General features: G+C 35.7%; 1 protein-coding gene across 1 annotated transcript in view; it reads left to right on the forward strand.

Annotated features, from left to right (window-relative positions):
* Nucleotides 1-15,801, forward strand: part of CYSLTR1 (cysteinyl leukotriene receptor 1) — a 49,008-nt gene that overhangs the window by 16,847 nt on the left and 16,360 nt on the right. The window lies entirely within an intron of this gene.

The raw sequence follows: 15,801 nt of genomic DNA on the forward strand, positions 1-15,801 counted from the left end.
GGTATTTTTGGTATTACTTCAATTGGCCGGGGGGGGGTGGTCTTCCTCATAAAGTGTTCTCCCAGGTCAATTTCTTCAAGTTTTTCCCCGGCACTCTTTCCAAGAATTTTTATAGTTTCATGTCTTAAGTTTAAGTCTTTTATCCAGTGAGAGTCAATTTTTGTTAGAGGTGAAAAGTGTAGGTCCAATTTCAGTCTTCTACAAGTCACCAGCCAGTTCACCCAACACCAATTGTTAAATAGGAAATCTTTCTCTCAATTTATATTTTTGATAGGCTTATCAAAGATCAGATGACAATAAATTGTCTGGGTTCAACTCTTGGTTCTCAATTCTGTTCCATACTTCTACCTTTCAATTTTTGTGCCAGTTTTGATCACTATAGATTTATAGTATAGTCTGAAGTCTGGTACTGTGATTCCTCCTGATTTGTTTTTATTTCTGAGTAAAGTCTTGGCTGAGTTTTTTGTTTACATGTAAAGTGAAGTACTAGGCTTGTGCCTGTGGCTCAAGGAGTAGGGCACCCATCCCATATACCTATGGTGGTAGGTTCAAACCTGGACCCAACCAAAACTGTAGCAACAAAAATAATAATAATAAATTTTAAAAATAAAATAAAATGAAGTACTAGTTTTTCCATACATTTAAGGTATGACTGGGGTGCTTTAATAGGGATTGCATTAAATCTGCATATTGCTTTGGGTAGTATGGACATTTTTACAATGTTGATTCTTCCCAGCCATAAGCATGGTATGTTTTTCAATTTGTTAATACCTTCAGCTATTTCTTTTCTCAAAGTTTCATAGTTCCCTTTATAGAGATATTTCACATCCTTTGTTAGGTACACTTCCAGGTATTTTATCTTCTTTGGCACTACTTTAAAAGAAATAGAGTCCTTGACTGATTTTTCAGCTTGACTATTGTTGGTATATATGAATAATACTGATTTGTGAGTATTGATTTTGTATCCTGAGATGCTGCTGTATTCTTTGATCACTTCTAAGAGTTTTGTGGTTGAGTCCCTGGGGTTTTCCAGGTATACAATCATATCATCTGTGAAGAGTGAAAGTTTGATTTCCTCTGATCCTATATGGATACCATTGATCACCTTTTCTGTATTCTGATCATGAAAAGATACTGGATATTGTTGAAAGCTTTTTCTGCATCACTTGAGATAATAATATGGTCTTTGTTTTTTATATTGTTTATGTGATGTGTGTGTTTTTTATATTGTTTATGTTATAATGTATATGGTATTATATTGTTAATTATAATTACATATAATTATATATGTATTATATTTATATTATATAAATATAATATTATATGGTTAATTTATAAAATTATAATTAACTTTATATAATTAATTTTATATAGTTTATGTGATGTATTATATTTATAGTATATAATATAACATGGTATATTGAATCAGCTTTGAGACCCTGGCATAAAACCCATTTGGTCATGGTGTATAATTGGTTTGATGTGTTACTGGATTCTGTTTGCTAGGGTCTTATTGAATATTTTTGTGTCAGCATTCATTAGAGATATTGGTCTATAATTTTCTTTCCTTGTTGGGTCTTTTCCTGGTTTGGGGATCAGGATGATATTTGTTTCATAGAATATTTTTGGAAGTATTCCTTCTTTTTCCATGTTTTGGAAAACATTATGTAAGAAAGGTACTAATTATTTTTTCTTGATTTGGTTGTCAGTTTGGTTGCTATGGTGCATATAAATTCCAGTGGTTTTTACACACTGATTTTATAACCTAACACTTTGATGAATTCATTTATCAAATCTAAGAGTCTTTTGAAGAATTTGCAGGGGTGTCCAACCCATACCCTGCGGAACACATACAGATTATTTAAGTACGTTTCGTTTATCTGTGGCGGTGGATATCATGAAAATTATATATGGTTTTTATTTTTATTTTTTTTTTGCTTTCCAGTTTTTATTATATTTGTGCATTTAATGTATGGACAAAGACAAGTCTTCTTTTTTCCCATGTGGTACTGAGAAGCCCAAAAGTTGGACACCTCTCCTGGGCTTTCTAGGTATATAATCATAACATCAGCAAACAGGTAATTTGGCTTCTTCTTTTCTACATGGGTGCACTTAATTATTTTTTTCTTGCCTGATCACTCTGGCTAGGATTTCTAGTATTATGTTGAATGGTAGTAGTGAAAGTGGGCATCCATGCTTTGTACCAATTCTCAGTATGACATTGACTGTGGGTCTGTCACCTATGGTTTTTATTCAATATAATTTTGAAATATGTTCCTTCTATGCTAAGTTTTTTTATTGTATTTATCATGAAGAGATGTTGCTGGATTTTATCAAATGCTTTTTCTGTATCTATTGAGATAATCTTATTGTTTGGGTTTTTTGTTTGCTTTTTAGAGATAGAGATAGAGATAGAGTCTCTGTCATCCAGGATAGCATAGCTCACTGCAACCTCAAACTTCTGGGCTCAGGCATTCTTCCTGCCTCAGCATCTGAAGTAGCTGGGATTACAAACACATACAATCACATCCAACTATTTTTTTTTTCTTTTTAATTTTCAGTAGAGACTAGGTAACACTATGTTACCCAGGTTGTTGTCAAATACCTGGGGTCAAATAGCCCTTCCACCTAAGTCTCCCAAACTTTTAGAATTACACAAATGAGCCACCACATCTGGTCTGGGTTTCTTTTTTTAATTCTGTTAGTGTGATTAATCCCACATATAGCCTTGTGTATATTGAACCATTCTTGCATCTCTAAAATTAAACCCACTTAATCAAGTTCAATTATCTTTCTGTTGTGCTATTGGATGTGGTTTGATAGCATTTTGTTGAGTATTTTTGGACTATGTTCATCAAGGAAAGTGGTCTGCAGTTTTCTTTTTTATTGCTGTTGCATTTTTTTCCCTGACTTTGTTGTCAGGATGATACTGCTTTCATAAAGTGACTTAGAAAAGATTCCCTCCTTCTAAATTTTTCACAAGAGTTTCAGGAGGATTGGTACTAGTTCCTAATTTTTATAAATGAAGGAAAAATAAATTCTTTCCCAGGTACGAAAATGCTAAGGGTATTTGGCACCACTAGACTGGCCTTAAAATAAATGGTCAAAGGAATTCTAAGCATCAAAAAAAAAAAAAGTTAATACCAGTATAAAAAAATCTTTCAAATTTGAAAAACTCACAGAGCTTTTAAAACAGTAACAGAATTGCTAATACAAAATCAACCTTGTAACAATAATATGAAGAATGATATATTATCTCACATATCAATATTGGCTTTGAAATTAAATGTTCTAAATGTCCCTTTTGAAATAAATAGGGTGGATAAATTTATTCATTTATTCTATTTGAATATATTTATCTATTCAATTATTCTATTTATCAATTTATTCATTTATTCTATCAATTTATTGATGGACTCAATTAATCTATCAATTTATTCATTTATTCTATTTGAATATATGTATTTATTCAATACATAAATAGAATAAATTGAAATAAATGGTGGAATAAATACTAAAACACAATCCAAACATCTGCTGCCTTCAAGAGACTTATTTAACTGGCAATACATTTTATAGACTTGAAATAAAAGAGCATAAAAAATATTCCACACAATTAGAACCAAAACTTAGCACATGTAGCTAGACTTAGATAAAACTTACTTTATATCAACAAAAGCAGTAAATGTCAAAGATGGCAATTATATAATAATAAAAGGATCAATTTAACAAAAAGATAAAAATATATATAGCAATCCTAAATATTTAAAATAGTACTTTGAAAGTGACCATAGTGACATTTATCAATGAGATATGAACATTTTCTGGGATGAGTTTGTGAACTCAATTATCTTGCCTTGTATATGCACCTAAAACCAGAGCTCCTGGATTCATAAGACAAATATTACTAGACCCAAGAAAGAGAGATAGACACCAACATAGTAATAATATGGGGGACTTCAACAATCCACTGATGGCACTAGGCATAACATCAAGAAAGAAAATTAACAAACAATAGACTTAAACTGAACTCTAGAAAAAATGGATCTAACAGACTTTTACAGAACATTCTATCCTCAAACCACAGAATAGACTTTCTTATCAGCACATGCAACACTTTCCAAGGTAGACTATATGTTTGGCCACAAAACAAATCTCAATAAATTTTTAAAAGTCAAGACTTTATCAAGTATTGTCTCAGACCACCATGGAATAAAACTAGAAATCAATTCCGAGATGAATTTTCAAAACTATGCAAATAAATAGAAATTAAGCAACTTGCTCCTGAGTGATCTTGGTGTCAATGATGAAATCAAGATAGAAATTAAAAACTTTGTCCAGGCATAGTGGCTCATTACTGTAATAATAGCACTTTGGGTGAATGAAGTGGTAGGAATTGTTGAGGTCAGGAGTTTGAGACATTAAGCACCATAGCAAGGCTCAAGTTGTACAAAAACAGAAAAGTTAGCTGGGTTTTGTGGCATGCACCTTTATAAATAAATAAAACAGGAAAAGCAAACATTTTCTAAATTAATGATAATAATAACAAAACTCATCAAAATTTCTGAGATTTAGCAGTGCTAAGAAGAAAGTTTACTGTGCTAAATGCCTATATCATAAGACATAAAGATCACAAATGAACAACATCATAATTGAGACAACTTTAAATCATAAAATTGGCATTATATTTAGAAATCACCATCAAATCTAGAAATATTGTACTGCCTTTAAGGAGTGTGTTCCAGCCAACTATCAGCATAGGTGATTGTTGAAAGAGGAATTAAGTGGGCCTTTCCCTACAATATTCACCAGAAACAAGCTCAGGGGACACCTAATAGTCTTAAGTTAAACTTAGACTTAACAAAAAACTTAGGTCCGTGTTCCTCTTAATTAAGCTTTTGATCTCTTATATTACTTGCTCTCAAGGAAAAAATGATCTAATATTCATTCATTTGCATAATGGTGGAATTGGGATCATATACTCCACATCAAAAACCTAATGAACCATCTCAGGGAGTTGCAGAAGGAACAGCAATACAATCCCGAAACTATCAGAAGTAAAGAAATAACCAAAATCAGAGCATAATTAAATGAAATTGAGAACATAAGAACAATTCATAAGGTCAGTGAAGCAAAAAAGTTGGTACTTTAAAAAGATTATGAAATCAATAAACCCTTGACTAGATTAAGTAGAAACAAAAATGTAAGACCTCTAATAATCACAATGAGAAACGAAAAGGGGAAAATAATAAAGATACAACTGAAAATACAAAAATCATCACTGATTATTTCAAAATGCTCTATTCACAGAAGTTTGAAAATGAAGAGAAAATGGACAAATATTTGGAATCACACCACCTCCATAAACTCAGTCAGAAAGAATTAGAAATTTTGAATAGACCTATATCAATCACTGAAATTGCAACAATACAAAATCTTTCAAAAAAGAAAAGCCTTCTTTTCATATGGCTTCACACCAGAATTTTTCCACACCTTCAGAGAGAAACTAGTACCTATATATTGCATAACCTAAAACCATAAAACAGAGAAGGAAGAAATTCTCCCCAACATGTCTATGAAGCAAATATCACCTTGATACAAAAAGAAAAAGAAAACAACAAAGGACCAAACAACAAAAGAAAAACTAAAGAGCAATGTCATTAGTGAGTATTGACACAAAAATATTCAATAGGATCCTAGCAAACAGAATCGAGATAAACATTAAAAAATTATGCATCATGGTCAGATGGGCTTTATCCTAGTGAAGCAAGATTGGATGAACACAAGTAAATCTATAAATATAATTCAATACATAAATAGAAACAAATACAAAGACCATAACATCCTCTCAAAAGATTCAGAAAAAAATTAGACAAAAGTCAGTATTCCTCTCTGATAAGAACACTTAAGAAAATATGAATAAAAGGGATATTTTTATTTATTTAATTATTTATTTATTATTTATTTATTTATTTATTTTGAGACAGAGCCTCAAGCTGTCCCCCTGGGTAGAGGGCTGTGGCATCACAGCTCACAGCAACCTCCAACTCCTGGGCTCAAGCGAGTCTCCTGCCTCAGCCTCCCAAGTAGCTGGGACTACAGGCGCCTGCCACAACGCCCGGCTATTTTTTGGTTGCAGCCGTCATTGTTGTTTTAGCAGGCTGGGCTGTTTTCCAACTCGCCACCTTAGGTGTATGTGGCTGTCACCTTAGCCACTTGAGCCACAGGCGCAGAGCCTATTTTTTTGGTTTTATTAAATAATAACTGTACATTGATGGGGTTCAATGTACTGATACGATATGCAATGTGAAATGCTTACATTGAACTGATTAACACATACATCACAATTATACTCTTTTCAAATAGTTTTGAAATGTACCATTGCATCATTCATATTAGGTGAGGTCTCCTCCTCCTAAATCCCCACTCCCTCCCCTCTCTATCCTCTTCCCTTCAACTTTCTGGACTATAGTTATGTTTTACCATACATATGAATGTGTGGGTGATTATATATTGATTTTACATAAGTATTGAGCACATTGGATATTTTTTTTTCCTATTCTTGAGGTACTTTACTAAGAAGAATATGTTCGTGCTCCATCCAAGTAAACATAAAAGATGTGAAGTCTCCATCTTTTTATGGCTGCATGGTATTTCATGGTGTATATATACCACAATTTGTTAATCCATTCATGGCTTGATGGGCACTTGTCTATTTCCAAGTCTTGGCAATTATGAACTGGGCTACAATAAACATTCTGATGCATGCAAATGTCTTTGTTGTAAAATAATTTTTGATCATCTGGTCTAGTAGAGGAATTGCAGGATCAAATATTAGGTCTACTTTTAGTTCCTTGAGTATTCTCCAAACTTGTTTCCAAAAAGGTTGTAGGAGCTTGCATTCCCACATGCAGTGTAGAAGGGTTCCCTTCTCTCTGCATCTACAACAACATCTGTAGATATGGGATTTTGTTACTTGGGCATACTGGAGCTAGATGGTATCTCAAAGTAGGTTTGATTTGCATTTCTCTGATGATTAAAGATGATGACCATTTTTTTCATATGTTTGTAGGCCATGCACCTGTCTTCATCAGAGAAGTTTCTGTTCAAGTCTCTTGCCCACATAGTAATGGGGTTATTTGTTCTCTTCTTATTGATTAGTTTGAGTTTTCTGTGGATTCTAGATATCAGACCTTTGTGAGAAGTATAACCTACAAAAATCTTCTCCCATTATGAAGGCTGTCTGTTTGCATTATTTACTGTGCTCTTGGCTGTGCAAAAGCTTTTTTAGTTTGATCAGATCCCAGTAATGTATTTTTGGTGTTGCTTCAATTGCCCAGGATGTCCTCCTCATAAAATATTCTCCCAGTCTGATTTCTTCCAGTGATTTCCCTGAACTCTCTTTAAGTATTTGTACAGTTTCACGTCTTAAGTTTAGCTAGTTTATCCAGTGAGAATCAATTTTTGATAATTGTGAAAGGTAGGGGTCCAGTGTCAGTCTTCTACAGGTCTCCAGCCAGTTCACCCAGCATGATTTGCAAAATAGGGAGTCTTTCCCCCTTTTTTTCCCCAATTTTCCACTGAAAATTTTCGATAGGCTTGTCAAAGATCAAATGATGATAAGTAGCTGGATTCATCTCTTGGTTCTCTATTCTGTTCCATAAATCTACTGCTCTGTTTTTCTGCCAGGACCATGCTGATTTTTTTTTTTTTTTTGGCCTGGGCTCAGTTTGAACCCACCACCTTGGCATATGGGGCCAGCACCCCACCCTTTTGAGCCACAGGAGCCTCCCAAGGACCATGCTGTTTTGATCACTATAGATCAGGCATCCTCAAACTATGGCCTGTGGGCCACATGAGGCCCACCTAGGACATTTATCTGGCCCACTGGGTGTTTTTGCCACCACTGACTTTCCTGCTTAGCAGCTGACTCTTCCAAGGGCCCATAGTCTGGCCCTCCAACCATCTGAGGGATAGTGAACTGGCCCACTATTTAAAAAGTTTGAGGACCCCTGCTATAGCCTGAAGTCTGGTAATGTGATACCTCTTGATTTGTTCTTATTTCAGAGTAATGTCTTTGCTATTCAATGTTTTTTTCTGATTCCATGTAAAATGAAGTACTTTTTTTCAAGTTCTTTAAAGTATTACAATGGTGCTTTAATAGGGATTGCATTAAATCTGTAGATGGCTTTGGGTAGTATGGACATTTTAACAATGTTGATTTAAATTCCCAGATATTTCATCTTCTTTAGTACTATTGTAAAAGGAATAGAGTCCTTGATTGTTTTTTCAGCTTGACTATTGTTGGCATATATAAAAGCTACCAACTTGTAAGTATTGATTTTGTATCCTGAGATGCTGCTATATTCCTTGATCACTTCTAAAAGATTTGAACTTGAGTCCCTGGGGTTTTCCAGGTATAGGATCATATCATCAGCAAAGAGTAGATTTTGATCTCTTCTGACCATATTTAGGTACCCTTGATCATCTTCTCTTGCCTGATTGCGATGGCTAAGACTTCCATAACTATGTTGAATAGCAGTGGAGATTGTGGGCATCCTTGCCTTGTTCCTGATCTGAGTGGAAATGTTTTCAGTTTTACGCCATTCAATATGATATTGGCTGTGGTTTTGCTGTAAATGGCCTCTATCAGTTTAAGAAATGTCCCTTCTATGCCTATTTTCTTAAGAATTCTGATCATGAAAGGATGCTGGATATTATCAAAGTCTTTTTCTGTGTCAATTGAGAGAATCATATAGTCTTTTTTTTATTTTATTGATGTCATGTATTATATTTATAGATTTGCATATGTTGAACCAACCCTGTAACACTGGAATAAAATCAACTTGATCATGGTATATAATTTTTTGATGTGTTGTTAAATTTCATTTGCTAAGGTCTTTGTGAATATTTTTGCATCAATATTCATGAATGATATTGGTCTATAATTTTCTTTCTTTGTTGGATCCTTCTCTGATTTGGGGATCAGGGTGATATTTGCTTCATATAATGTCTTGGGAAGTATTCTTTCTTTTTCTATGCTTTGGAAAAGGTTTTCGATATAGATACTACTTCCACTTGAAAGGTTTGATAGAATTTGGATGTGAAGCCATCTGTTCCCAGACTTTTTGCGGGGAGGGGTTGTATTGTTGATGCTATTTTGGTGGCTGATATAAGTCTATTCAAGATTTCTAATTCTCTCTGGTTGAGTCTAAGAAGGTGGCATGCTTCCAGGTATTGGTCCATTTCCTTCAGATTTTCATATTTCTGGGAATAGAGTTTTTTGTTGCAATCATTGAGGATTTTTTGAATTTCTGAGGTGTCTGTTGTAATTTCTACTTTATAATTTCTGATAGACAATATTAGAGATTTTACTTTTCTGTTTGTGGTTAAGTTGGCCAATGGTTTATCAATTTTATTAATCTTTTTGTAAAACCAACTTTTTGTTTTGTTGATCTTCTGAATGATTCTTTTGTTTTCAATTTCATTTAATTCTGCCCTAATTTTGATTATATCTTTTCTTCTGCTGGGTTTGGGGTTGGAATGTTCTTCCTTTTCCAGTTGCTTGAGATGATCCATTAAGTTGTTGGCTTCCTCTCTGTGTATTTTCTTGATGAAGTCTTCCAATGCTAAACACTTCCCTCTAGGACTGCCTTTGTGGTATCCCACAGGTTTTGATAATTTGTATCTTCATTAACATTTTGTTCAAAAAATTTGGTGATTTCCTTCTTAATCTCATCTTTGACCCAGCTATCATTTAGCCTAAGATAATTTAGCTTCCATGACTTTGTTTTAGTGTGAAGATTCCTATTGCTGTTGAGTTCAACCTTTATTCCATGGTGGTCCAAGAAGATACACAGAATAATTTCTATTCTTTTAAGTTTCCTGAGGTTAGAATTGTGTCCTAAGATATGATCAATGTTGGAGGATGATCTTTGGGCTGATGAAAAGAATGGATATTCAGTTTTATTAAGTGGAAATGTTGCATAGAATTCTGTTAAGTCCATTTGTTCTAGTGTCAGATTTGAGTCTAATATTTTTTTGTTTAGTTTCATCTTGGATGTTCTATTCAACACTGTCAAAGGGGTGTTAAAATCAAATATTATAGTGCAGGAAGATATCAAGCTGTTCATATCCATTGAGGTTTGCTTTATAAATTGAGGAGCATTCTGCAAGGGTGAAAAAATGTTAATTATCAAAATCCCTACATATTTGGTGTTCCCTTGACAAATATGTAGTGACCATCCTTAATGTTCTTAATCTTTGTTGATTTAAATCTGATTGTATCTGCAAATAAAACTGCAACCCCTGCTTTTTTGTGATTTCCATTTGCCTGTATTATAGATGTCTATCCCTTCACCCTGAATCTATTAAATTCTGTAATGTAAGATGAGATTCTTGTATTCAGCAGATAACTGGTCTGAGTTTGTGTATTCAATCAGCCAACCTGTACCTCTTTAGAGGACAATTTAAACCATTCATATTAATTGAGACAACTGATAAGCCTAGTAGTTTTGGGGGTGTCATGTTTTTTGACTGTCCAGTGGACATATTCCATCCTTTTGCCACTCTGGAAGTTGGGTTTTGTTCAAAAATGTCTGAGTGAGTTTACTTTGGTGGTAGAACATTGTGCTGGTCACTGTGGGGGGTGGGTCTGAGAATATCCTGAAGAGCTGGTTTAGTTATGGTAAATTTCTTCACTATGTGTATCTCATTAAAGTATTTGATTTCTTCATCACAAATGAAACTCAGTTTAGTTGAATACAGGATGCTGGGCTGGCAGTTGTTTTGTTTTAGGAGGTTGAAGTTCAGTGACCTCTTCTGGCTTTAAATGTTTCAGCTGAGATATCTGCAGTCATTCTGATAAATCTCCCTTTGTAGATGATGCCTTTCATATGCATGGCTGCTTGCTGAATTTTCTCCTTCATCTTAACTTTGGCAAAGTTAATTATGATGTGTCTAGGAGATGCTTTTTGGGTTGAGTCTTGCTGGAATTCTGAGACTGTCTACTACCTGAATTTCTGGATCTCTTGCCATGCTTGGGAAATTCTCCCCCATAATCTCTTGGAGTTGATCATCTGTACCTTTAGGACCATCTTCTTCTCCTTCAGGAATTCCTATAAAACAAAGTTTTATTTTATTTTATTTTCAGTTTTTAACCAGGGCTGGTTTTTATCTCACCACCTCTGGCATATAGGGCCAGCACCCTACTCATTTGAGCCACAGACACTGCCCAAAAATGCTTGATCTTTTGGAGTGATCCCACAACTCTCTCCAGAAATGATCACATTTTGCTCTCCATTTGTCTGCCTCTTTGTGCATTTGGAAATGTTCAAAAGCTTTGTCTTCAATTTCAGAGGTCCTTTCTTCTGCCTTGTCAACTCTATTACTAAGGGATTCTACTGTACTTTTTAGCTCCTCAAATAACTTTTTCATTGCCTTGAACTCTGCTAACTCTTTTCTCATTATGTCCATATATTTGGTGACTTTGTCTCTGAATTCACTAATTTCTTGAGAAAACTTTAGAACTACTCTTTGGATTTCAATTTCTAACTTTTCTTCCATTCTATTCATCTTATTTGCTATCCATATTCTGAATTCAATTTTTGATATTTCAGCCATTTGTCTATTCATAGCATCTTCAATTGTATCTCCTCTGGTTATTCATGTTGCCAGAGTTGTTCTGATGGTTCCACACCATGTTTATCATCCACCATTTGGTTATTAGAACTTGTAGGGTGACATTGTTTGGGATTCCCAGGTAGTAGAGATAATCAGCCTCTTATCAAAGTGCTAGGCTTTGTAATTATGGCTTATCCCCTAAAACTTTACAAAGGTCCCTTTCAGAGTTTTGGCCATAGACACTGAGGACCTACTTGGTGAGATAGCACAAGCTACCTCTGTTTTGGTATCAGCCAACCTCTACACTATCCTACGAAGCCACAGTATTAGGTTTAAATCTCAGCTGTGGAGAGATACAGACAATTGCAGCACCCTGCCCCCACCTCCCCCACCTTTCAGTTCTTTTCCACTACTAAACTTTGAAAGTTAACCATCGAGTGTCCCCTGATAGACAACCCCAGACATTAGTTTCAATCAAATTTTCTCAGGCAATGCAAACTCTATTCAACAGAGAGAGATCTAAGGGTCTCCAACAGCACAGTTGGAGCCAGGGGTCCACGTCTCCACCTTAAAGACTCAGTCCACACTGGTATCTGTTTCTCTGCTCCCTAACCCAGTTGGAACTGGGGACCACACCCCTACCTGCCAGTCTCAGTCCATACCTGGAAAGCTTGCTGGCTCTATTATAGTCAGGGGACCATGCCTCCACCCACTAATCTCAGTCTACACCCAGAAAACCTCTTCTGGCCTGCCCAGTTAGAGCAGAGAACTACACCCTTGCCCTCAGGTCTCAGTCCACACCTGGCAAGCCTCTACTCACTGGTCCAGTTGGGGCTGGAGACAAACCCCACCTGCTGGATTCAGTCCACACCAGGCAACCACTCTCCCACTTGTGGGCACTGTCAGACTGAGGGTTCTGTACCCCCTTCCGCCAGATACAACTCAAACTAAGGGTCACACCACCACTGGCCAGGCAAAGTCATAACCAGAGGACTGCTCCTCCTTCCACTGAGTGTCCCTTTCTTCCCATACCCTCTTTCTTCCCCAGTAGTCACTGATTTTATCCTGATGTTCAGCAGTCCACACTATGACCAGACCTCTCAGGAAAAGATAAAACATTCTGCACTCTGCAGGGGCCAGAATTTGAGACTGCTATGTGAGAGGGGAAGAGTGGAATAGGAGTTTGGAATTGTGGAGGAAAATATTTGTTCAATTTTTTTGCCTGGTAGGGTGTATCTAGGTTCATAAGTAAAACCTCCCTGAAGAAAGAGACCTGGTGTTTAGTGGTTCTCTCCAGTTAGATAAAATGAAAGGTCTTTTGTTTCCTACTCACTCTCAGAGCCTGAAGTGGGCCTACCATTTGGGGTAGGGGGTCTCCCATCCTCTAATTGATAGGCTTTGTACCTGTAACTTGTTTTCTTGAATGCTTTTCCTTGGAGTCACAGCTTGCCAAACTTCTTGCCTGGCACAGCTCCCCACCTTTGGCTTCATAGAATCTGATTCTGTCCAATTTTTCTCCCTTTGGTCAGGGAGTCACAGCTTGCCAAACTTCTTACTTACCACAGCCCCCTACTTTTGGCTTGGAGTCTAATGGAATTAGAATTGGAGTCTAATTCTGTCCAGTTTTTCTCCCTTTCTCCTTCTGCCTAGGGTTGCTACTAGTCAGCCATCTTCCCAGAATCAAGGGACATTTTTTAAACTGATAGAGGCTAGCTACAACAATTCCACAAACAATATCATACTGAATGTAGTAAAACTGAAAGAATTCTATTTACAACAGTAACAGGCAAGGATATCCACTATTGCCACTGCAGTTCAACATATTGCAAGAAGTTCTAGAGAAGGATATCAAATGTATATTTAAATGGGGACAGAGGAGCTCAAATTCTCACTCTTTGTAAATGATATGATCTTATATGTATAAAACTCCAAGGATGCAACTGCAATACTCCAGGAAGTGATTAAGAAATACAGTAACAAACATCTGAGGATATAAATCTAAAAATCAGTGACCTTCATATACTCCAATGACAGTCAAGTTGATAATAAAATCAAAAATGCAATACTCTTTAGTATAGCTTCAAAGAAAATGAAAGAGCTGCAACTATACCTCACAAAGGATTTGAAGTATGTCCACAGTAAGAACTATGAAATTCTGAGGAAAGCAATAGCAGAAAACATTAACAAATGGAAGCAGATACCATGCTCATGGATGGGAAGAATCAACATTGTTAAAATGTCCACACTATACAAAGCTAACTATAGATTTAATGCCATCCCCATCAAAATACCAATGTCATATTAAAGAACTTGAAAAAATAATTCTTCATTTCATATGGAACCAGAAAAAAGAAAAACAGAATAGCCAATGCAATTCTAAGAAATAAAAATAAATCTGGAAACATCGTATTACCAGACTTCAAGTTATACTACAAGTCTGCAATTATCAAAACAACATGATACTGACACAAAAATAGCAATATACATCTATGGAATAGAATAAAGACCTTAAAGATTAAACCTACCACTATCTCCATCTGATCTTTGATAAACTGAACAAAAGCATGTATTGGGGGAAAATTCCCTATTTAATAAATGATGCTGGGAGAAGTGGTTAGCTACATATAGAAAACTGAAATTTGACCTACACTTCTCACAACTTGCAAAAATTGACTCCTGCTGGATAAAAGACTTAAATTTAAGATGCAAAACGATAAGAATTCTGAAGAAAATGTGGTAAAAACTCTTAACAAGATTAGCCTGGAAAATCATTTTATGAAGACCCCCTTTATAACTGTAGAAACAAAAAGAAATAAATTAATCATTTAATCCAAACCATATTGTGTTACAGATAAGTGAAGAAGCCACAAATAGGAATTGATTTGCCCAAGATTACTCAATCAATTATCCAATTTACGAGAGCCTGAGGCATGATCCAGATCTTCTGTCTACCAGTTCTCTGAATTTTCCACCATACCCATTGTCTTTCTCCATGCAAGGATTCCAGTTGATTTCGACAACACATTAATTAAATTACAGAGAAAATAGATTAACCCCAATAAGCCAATATTTAAAAGGGCCCATACAAGAAACTGAGGCAAGATAGCTGACAAGAGACAGATTTCTCCAGAAGCTTCTGTACAGATGGAGAAAAGTTGTACTGAAGTAAACTCAAAGAAGTCAAAATTGGGAAGTTGAACACAAGGAAAAGAAATCACGGAGGACATCATCCCCACTGAGACAAATTGCAATGGTGAGAAACAAGAAAAAAGATAACAGAGACCAGGTACAGAGAAACTAGACTGAAGTTGCCTGGTGCTTCACCTTCCCCAAACAGGAGGCCTTCCTCAGGCTTTCCATGAGCATGCAGAGAACAAAGGACCTCTCATCTCACCCCATATGAGAGAGCAGTGAGCTGCCAGTTCTCCTGAACCTGGGAATTTTTTTTTTTTTGGAGTTTTTGGCCGGGGCCAGGTTTGAACCCACCACCTCTGGTATATGGGGCCGGTGCTCTACCCCTTTGAGCTACAGGCACCGCCCAGAACCTAGGAATTTTTAACCTCTGTGTCCTCATGTTGCCTGAGGCAAAAGTGAGCAAATTTTCTCTCTGCAATCCTGAGCCCACATCCCACCTTGCCTTCCATCTGGTTCCCTGATGACTGCCCCCTGCAGAGATACAAAAGCTGAAATCCAATATCTGCTGTCTCTGAGATAAAAACCTGACCTGTAAGAATGAAAGAAGATTTAGGGTGAAAAAATGGAAAACAATATTCCAGGCAAATGGAAATCAACAAAAAACATGGGTTGCAATCTTATTTGCAGATACAATTGAGTTTAAACCACAAAAAAAAAAAAAAGACAAAGATGGACACTACATACTTATCAAGGCAAGCATAAAACATGAAGAGATTTTAATCATTACCATTTATACACCCAACCTAAACACTTCTAGATACATAAAATGAACTCTATATGATCTGAACAATATATCTTCCAGCTCCATAATAGTAGGAAATTTCAACACAAATTTGACAGAGCTGGAGAGATATCCAAGAAGAAACCAAACAAATAAATAATGAACTTAAACATGACCCCAGAACAAATGGACTTAACAGACATATACAGACTTTTCATCCTAATAAAAGTAAATACACATTATTTTCATCAGTCCATGGATCA

The sequence above is a fragment of the Otolemur garnettii genome, unplaced genomic scaffold (genome assembly GCF_000181295.1).
Source record: "Otolemur garnettii isolate 467f Iridium unplaced genomic scaffold, OtoGar3 scaffold00175, whole genome shotgun sequence".
Classification (NCBI taxonomy): domain Eukaryota; kingdom Metazoa; phylum Chordata; class Mammalia; order Primates; family Galagidae; genus Otolemur; species Otolemur garnettii.